Here is a 7,955-nt window from a genome sequence, read left to right as displayed (position 1 = left end):
ACGGACATTAAGGCCACTCGTCTCATCAGGGCTTTCCATAGGTCCCATCCTGAGAAGGTGGGCTCTGAGTGTCCGGAGTCCACTCGTAGAGGGAGGGGTACTGTCACAACCAGACAGCTGAGAAGCTCTGACAGATGCTTTTCAGAACCTCCTCCTTGAGCTTTCTTTGTTTTGGTTTTCAGTTCCTCATCTTGTTAGCCTCTCTCAGCTGTCTTGTAGTTGGACTGATTGCATCCCTTTAAATTCCTCCCCATAATGCATTAGTGTGCGGTTTATACAACTTCCTGGAGTGTGTGTGCATGCTGATCCTATTTCCCAGTCATCTACAAGATAAGTGTTGTACATTCATTTGTGATTTTCTGTTTGCTGGATCCCAGGTGACCCTGACTCCCTCCGTGTATAGTGCAGGGAGCCGGTGGTCGTGTCCCCTCACTATTGTAGGGTGTTCAGGTATTATATAGTCGAGGTACGAGGATATTCGATCATCCACCATTGGGGTGTTCGCATAGGCTGAGCAGTCAGGGAGAGTGCCAGGTCTTATGCAGGGGTCTCCCTTTTGTTCCTTAGTTTTGGATCCAGTGAGTCATATATCCATTTTGCATTGTCTTGTTTCCTGTACACCTTCCGTGACAAAATGTTAAAAAAAACATGTATCATTATCTTTTCACTTCACACCTACTATACTTTCTACTTTGTGTTGGTGTATTACAGTACATCCAATCCCAATAAAATCCACTTAAATTTGTGGGTGTAACAATAATAAATCTGGAAATGTTCAAGGGGTATTAATACTTTTTCAAGGCACTGTGTATTTAAAGTAGTCTTACACAGTGAGTGTGGAACCAGTATCAATCAACAGATTTGACTTGGGGATACTACTAATGGCATTGTCTTGGCAGTCCCCTCATATTCAGCATTTAACCCCTATACAGGAATGTGGAATTAACCACAGGGGACCCACCAGTCCACAACTTCCTGGTGTAATCTCTCTATGATAGATAGCTGACCCAAGGACTTCAGAGACATTGGTGCTGGGCACCGAGGAATCAGTCAAAAACCATAGTAAGGGAAAGGCAATCTGATAAACAATCTGGGGTCAGGGCAGGCAGCGAGGATCAATACAGAGGTCATGCACAGGTCAGGTCAGACAGTGGAGGGTCAATATCCAGAAAACAGGTAGAAGACAGTACATAGATAGACAAACAAAATACACCACACTTTAGCAGGATACTAGCGGACTAGAAACCTATTGCTCAGGCATACTACAATAGAGGAATGTGTGTAAAGTACCCCAAGGGGGCCAGCCGTAAGCTGTTGTGTATTTGTTGGCACATTAAAAGCCAGATGAAGCATGCGTTCACCCTATAGGAAGAGGAGGAGAGGCCTTGCCAGCAAGCAGACTTCAGCCTGCAATAAGGAGCACAGAAACTCCTGCTGTTGTACCCACCTGGAATAAAAAGGGAGCCAAAGGCTTGTCTTTGTCGCTGGGACACAGAAGACTGGGGCAGGTGAGCAGCGACCTGTGACTATTAGGTAGCAGTACTCATCAAAATAGACATTGCTGTGGTCATCTATATATTTGGAAATATACAGTCAGGTACATAAATATTGGGACATCGACACAATTGTAACATTTTTGTCTCTATACACCACCAGAATGGATTTGAAATGAAACAAACAAGATGTGCTTTAACTGCAGACTGTCAGCTTAAATTTGAGGGTATTTACATCCAAATCAGGTGAATGGTGTAGGAATTACAACAGTTTGAATATGTGCCTCCCACTTGTTAAGGGACCAAAAGTAATGGGACAATTGGCTTCTCAGCTGTTCCATGGCCAGGTGTGTGTTATTCTCTCATTATCCCAATTACAATGAGCAGATAAAAGGTCCAGACTTAATTTCAAGTGTGCTATTTGAATTTGGAATCTGTTGCTGTCAACTTTCAAGATGAGAGCCAAAGAGCTGTCACTATCAGTGAAGCAAACCATCATTAGGATGAAAAAAAACAAAAAAAAAACATCAGAGAAATAGCAAAAACATTAGGCGTGGCCAAAACAACTGTTTGGAACATTCTTAAAAAAAAGGAACACACCGGTGAGCTCAGCAGCACCAAAAGACCTGAAAGACCACATAAAACAACTGTGGTGGATGACCAAAGAATTCTTTCCCTGGTGAAGAAAACACCCTTCACAACAGTTGGCCAGATCAATAACACTCTACAGGAGGTACGTGTATGTGCGTCAAAGTCAAAAATCAACAGAAGACGTCACAAGAATGAATACAGAGGGTTCACCACAAGAAGTAAACCATTGGTGAGCCTCAAAAACAGGAAGGCCAGATTAGAGTTTGCCCAACGACATCTAAAAAAGCCTTCATAGTTCTGGAACAACATCTTATGGACAGATGAGACCAAGATCAACTTGTACCAGAGTGATGGGAAGAGTAGATTATGGAGAAGGAAAGGAACTGCTCATGATCCTAAGCACACCACCCCATCAGTGAAGCATGGTGGTTGTAGTGTCATGGCGTGGGCATGTATGGATGCCAATGGAACTGGTTCTCTTGTATTTATTGATGATGTGACTGCTGACGAAAGCAGCAGGATGAATTCTGAAGTGTTTCGGGCAATATTTTCTGCTCATATTCAGCCAAATGCTTCAGAACTCATTAAACGGCGCTTACAGTGCAGATGGACAATGACCCAAAGCATACTGCAAAAGGAACCAAAGAGTTTTTTAAGGGAAAGAAGTGGAATGTTATGCAATTATCCGATTGAGCATGTATTTCACTTGCTGAAGACAAAACTGAAGGGAAAATGCCCCAAGAACAAGCAGGAACTAAAGACACTTGTAGTAGAGGCATGGCAGACAATCACCAGGGATGAAACCTAGCGTCTGGTGATGTCTATGCGTTCCAGACTTAAAGCTGTAATTGACTGCAAAGGGTTTGCAACAAAGTATTAAAAAGTGAAAGTATGATTTATGATTATTATTCTGTCCCATTACTTTTGGTCCCTTAACAAGTGGGAGGCACATATGCAAACTGTTGTAATTCCTACACCGTTCACCTGATTTGGATGTAAATAACCTCAAATTAAAGCTGACAGTCTGCAGTTAAGCACATCTTGTTCATTTCATTTCAAATCTATTGTGGTGGTGTATAGAGCCAAAAATGTTACAATTGTGTCGATGTCCAAATATTTATTGACCTGACTGTAACAATATAATATGATCTCTCTGAAGACCTCCGAAGAAGTTTTCCTATCTTAGAAAGTGATGGCACAACACGATTTGAGGAGCAGCGCTGTGTAGGAATAAACTTTTTTGTACTACAATTGGTATCTGATAATTGGTACCAGGGATACCAATTATAGAAAATATATATGTAGCAAATGGGATATAAGAATCAGCTGCTCCAAGCCCTAATCGTTAGTAAGATTTAGTAATCCTTATCTTTTAATCTCTACAATGTATTTAGCTATTTACACAACCAAGACCGATACATTTGAATCCATGTGGGACATCTACAGAGATCTTCTAATTCAATAACTATGTAATTAGTCATTTTAAATTCAGTTATACATCAGTCCACATTTTGTTATTCTAACAAGTTTGAATAAAATTTTTTAGATTCATGTTTTAATTTTGAAACTTAAAAGCTGATGTTTCTCAGCAATATTCATTTTCAGCTGTTAAACTTTTTAATATGTTCGAAACTAGACATATTGTGATAAAATTTCCTAATTCTAAGATAAAGTATGGAAAAGGTTTAAGATATGGCAATAGAGAGTTTTTATTAATTCCCTTACAAAGGGTTTATCAGAAAGTTAATTAATTTAACCAGTACAATACATGTGCCTATTCTAATATATCTTTTGCAGATAAATTTTGACAGTTCATCATATACAGCATAATAGGAACATTACATGTAGCGGATGTTTTTAAACATTTCTTCAACTGAAAAATCCATCCATCAAATATCTAAGTACAAAATGTATACAGGGGTGCACCTAGCCTTCCTGCTGCCTGAGGCAAAAGGCGGAATGCCCCCTTCACACCCAAACATTTTTCAGATTTCCAGTGTTGCAGATCTGGGCTTTTAGACTTTGCAATGCAAACTTGTGGAAAACTCCATGGCAAAACCGCTGTTGAACAAACATTTGGATTTTGCTCTAAATTTTGGGGGCTTGTCTTCAACAAAACAACTTGACTATGTGTTTTATTATGTTTTGTGGCTAGGTTATACACTGTACTAGACATTAAGCCCATTACAATAACGGGCGCTAGAACAGTAGTGCATTAGTAGGAACAGTCTATATTAAATGGCAAGGGAACTTGACCACACTGACTGGTGGCTGAGACTGGTGGCTGTGGCTGTTGGCTGAGAATGGCGGCTGTGGATGAGACTTGTGGCTTTGGCTGGTGGCCAAGACAGGTGGCTGTGGCTGAGACTGGTGGCTGTGGCATAGGCTGCTGGCTGCAGCTTGTGGCTGAGACTGCTGGCACTGACTGGTGGCTGAGACTGGCAACTGTGGCTGAGACTGCTGGCACTAACTGGTGGCTGTGGCTGAGACTGCTGGCACTGAGTGTTGGCTGTGGCTGAGACTGCTGGCACTGACTGGTGGCTGTGGCTGGTGCCATTGACTGATAGTTGAGATGGCTGGCACTGACTGGTGGCTAACACTGCTGGCACTGTGACTGGTGGCTGTGTCTGTACGACTGGCACTGACTGCTGGTGCTGAGACTGCTGGTAGTGACTGGTAGGTCAGACTGCTGACAGGGACTCCTCTCTATATAACTGATAGTGCTGTGACTGACGAACAGAAATGGTGGCTGGGACTGACGAACAGAAATGGTGGCTGGGACTGACGAATAGAAATGGTGGCACTCCGACCTGCTTGACGACACGCAGGTGTGAGCGGTGCAGGCAGTATGTGGAGCTCCGTGTCCTGATTGGTCGGCGAGATGGTGTGAGCGGTGCTGAGGGTGTGTTATTATTAGAGTTATTCCTGCAGTATAGAAATTGTTTGCTAGAGGAAGTTGTGCATTGTGTGTGTGTTTGTGTGAATATATTTTTCTCTTTTTATGAGGCAAGGTAAATAAAAAATGGCTGTTCTGGCACAGTTTTTGTTATTATTTTATTATTAGTTTTTTTACAATGTTATAATGTGATTAGAGTTGAGCGGACACCTGGATGTTCGGGTTCGAGAAGTTCGGCCGAACTTACCGAAAATGTTCGGGATCCGAACCAGATCCGAACTTCGTCCCGAACCCGAACCCCATTGAAGTCAATGGGGACCCGAACTTTTCGGCACTAAAAAGGCTGTAAAACAGCCCAGGAAAGGGCTAGAGGGCTGCAAAAGGCAGCACCATGTAGGTAAATCCCCTGCAAACAAATGTGGATTGGGAAATGAATTAAAATAAAAATTAAATAAACAAAAATTAACCAAAATCAATTGGAGAGAGGTCCCATAGCAGAGAATCTGGCTTCACGTCACCCACCACAGGAACAGTCCATTCTCAGATATTTAGGCCCCGGCACCCAGGCAGAGGAGAGAGGTCCCGTAACAGAGAATCTGGCTTCATGTCAGCAGAGAATCAGTCTTCATGTCATAGCAGAGAATCAGGCTTCACGTCAGCCACCAATGCAACAGTCCATTGTCAGATATTTAGGCCCAGCGCCCAGGCAGAGGAGAGAGATCCCGTAACAGACAATCTGGCTTCATGTCAGCAGAGAATCAGTCTTCATATCATAGCAGAGAATCAGGCTTCACGTCACCCACCACTGTAACAGTCCATTTTCATAAATTTAGGCCCAGCACCCAGGCAGAGGAGAGAGGTCCCGTAACAGACAATCTGGCTTCATGTCAGCAGAGAATCAGTCTTCATGTCATAGCAGAGAATCAGGCTTCACGTCACCCACCACTGCAACAGTCCATTTTCATAAATTTAGGCCCAGCACCCAGGCAGAGGAGAGAGGTCCCGTAACAGACAATCTGGCTTCATGTCAGCAGAGAATCAGTCTTCATGTCATAGCAGAGAATCAGGCTTCACGTCACCCACCACTGCAACAGTCCATTTTCATAAATTTAGGCCCAGCACCCAGGCAGAGGAGAGAGGTCCCGTAACAGACAATCTGGCTTCATGTCAGCAGAGAATCAGTCTTCATGTCATAGCAGAGAATCAGGCTTCACGTCACCCACCACTGCAACAGTCCATTTTCATAAATTTAGGCCCAGCACCCAGGCAGAGGAGAGAGGTCCCGTAACAGACATCCTGGCTTCATGTCAGCAGAGAATCAGTCTTCATATCATAGCAGAGAATCAGGCTTCACGTCAGCCACCAATGCAACAGTCCATTGTCAGATATTTAGGCCCAGCACCCAGGCAGAGGAGAGAGGTCCCGTAACAGACAATCTGGCTTCATGTCAGCAGAGAATCAGTCTTCATGTCATAGCAGAGAATCAGGCTTCACGTCACCCACCACTGCAACAGTCCATTTTCATAAATTTAGGCCCAGCACCCAGGCAGAGGAGAGAGGTCCCGTAACAGACAATCTGGCTTCATGTCAGCAGAGAATCAGTCTTCATATCATAGCAGAGAATCAGGCTTCACGTCAGCCACCAATGCAACAGTCCATTGTCAGATATTTAGGCCCAGCACCCAGGCAGAGGAGAGAGGTCCCGTAACAGACAATCTGGCTTCATGTCAGCAGAGAATCAGTCTTCATGTCATAGCAGAGAATCAGGCTTCACGTCACCCACCACTGCAACAGTCCATTTTCATAAATTTAGGCCCAGCACCCAGGCAGAGGAGAGAGGTCCCGTAACAGACAATCTGGCTTCATGTCAGCAGAGAATCAGTCTTCATGTCATAGCAGAGAATCAGGCTTCACGTCAGCCACCAATGCAACAGTCCATTGTCAGATATTTAGGCCCAGCACCCAGGCAGAGGAGAGAGGTCCCGTAACAGACAATCTGGCTTCATGTCAGCAGAGAATCAGTCTTCATGTCATAGCAGAGAATCAGGCTTCACGTCACCCACCACTGCAACAGTCCATTTTCATAAATTTAGGCCCAGCACCCAGGCAGAGGAGAGAGGTCCCGTAACAGACAATCTTGCCCAGCCAGAACAGTACAGCGGTAACGACAGATTTAGCGGGATATAAATTTGAGGCCTAGTATTTAGGCGCTGGGTGACCGGTATGGATTTACTGACAGAATTAGACTTGGAAATGCACAGTAGCGTGTGTGTGAAGTTATTCTGAATGACCCTATGTGCACCTTGAATATTATATACCCTTTTAGGGATAGATTTCAAATAGCTCTGATACAGCAGAAACCACTAAATTATGAAATTGCTAAATTGGGAATTGTATTTCAACCCAGAACAAAAAATGTGCTTTGACGGACACTAAATAACTTGCCTAGCCAGAACAGTACAGCGGTAACGACAGATTTAGCGGGATATAAATTTGAGGCCTAGTATTTAGGCACTGGGTGACCGGTATGGATTTACTGACAGAATTAGACTTGGAAATGCACAGTAGCGTGTGTGTGAAGTTATTCTGAATGACCCTATGTGCACCTTGAATATTATATACCCTTTTAGGGATAGATTTCAAATAGCTCTGATACAGCAGAAACCACTAAATTATGAAATTGCTAAATTGGGAATTGTATTTCAACCCAGAACAAAAAATGTGCTTTGACGGACACTAAATAACTTGCCCAGCCACAACAGTACAGCGGTAACGACAGATTTAGCGGGATATAAATTTGAGGCCTAGTATTTAGGCGCTGGGTGACCGGTATGGATTTACTGACAGAATTAGACTGGGATATGGCCAAAAAATAACCACACTATTGCTGGTTAAATGCACTTGGTGTGACAGCTTGACCAACCACACTACTGAGGGTTAAATGCACTTGGTGACAGGTGCAGCTTGCCCCTGAT

Source organism: Bufo gargarizans, chromosome 1 (assembly GCF_014858855.1).
Source record: "Bufo gargarizans isolate SCDJY-AF-19 chromosome 1, ASM1485885v1, whole genome shotgun sequence".
Lineage (NCBI taxonomy): Eukaryota > Metazoa > Chordata > Amphibia > Anura > Bufonidae > Bufo > Bufo gargarizans.
Note: the sequence above shows the minus strand (reverse complement) of the source record.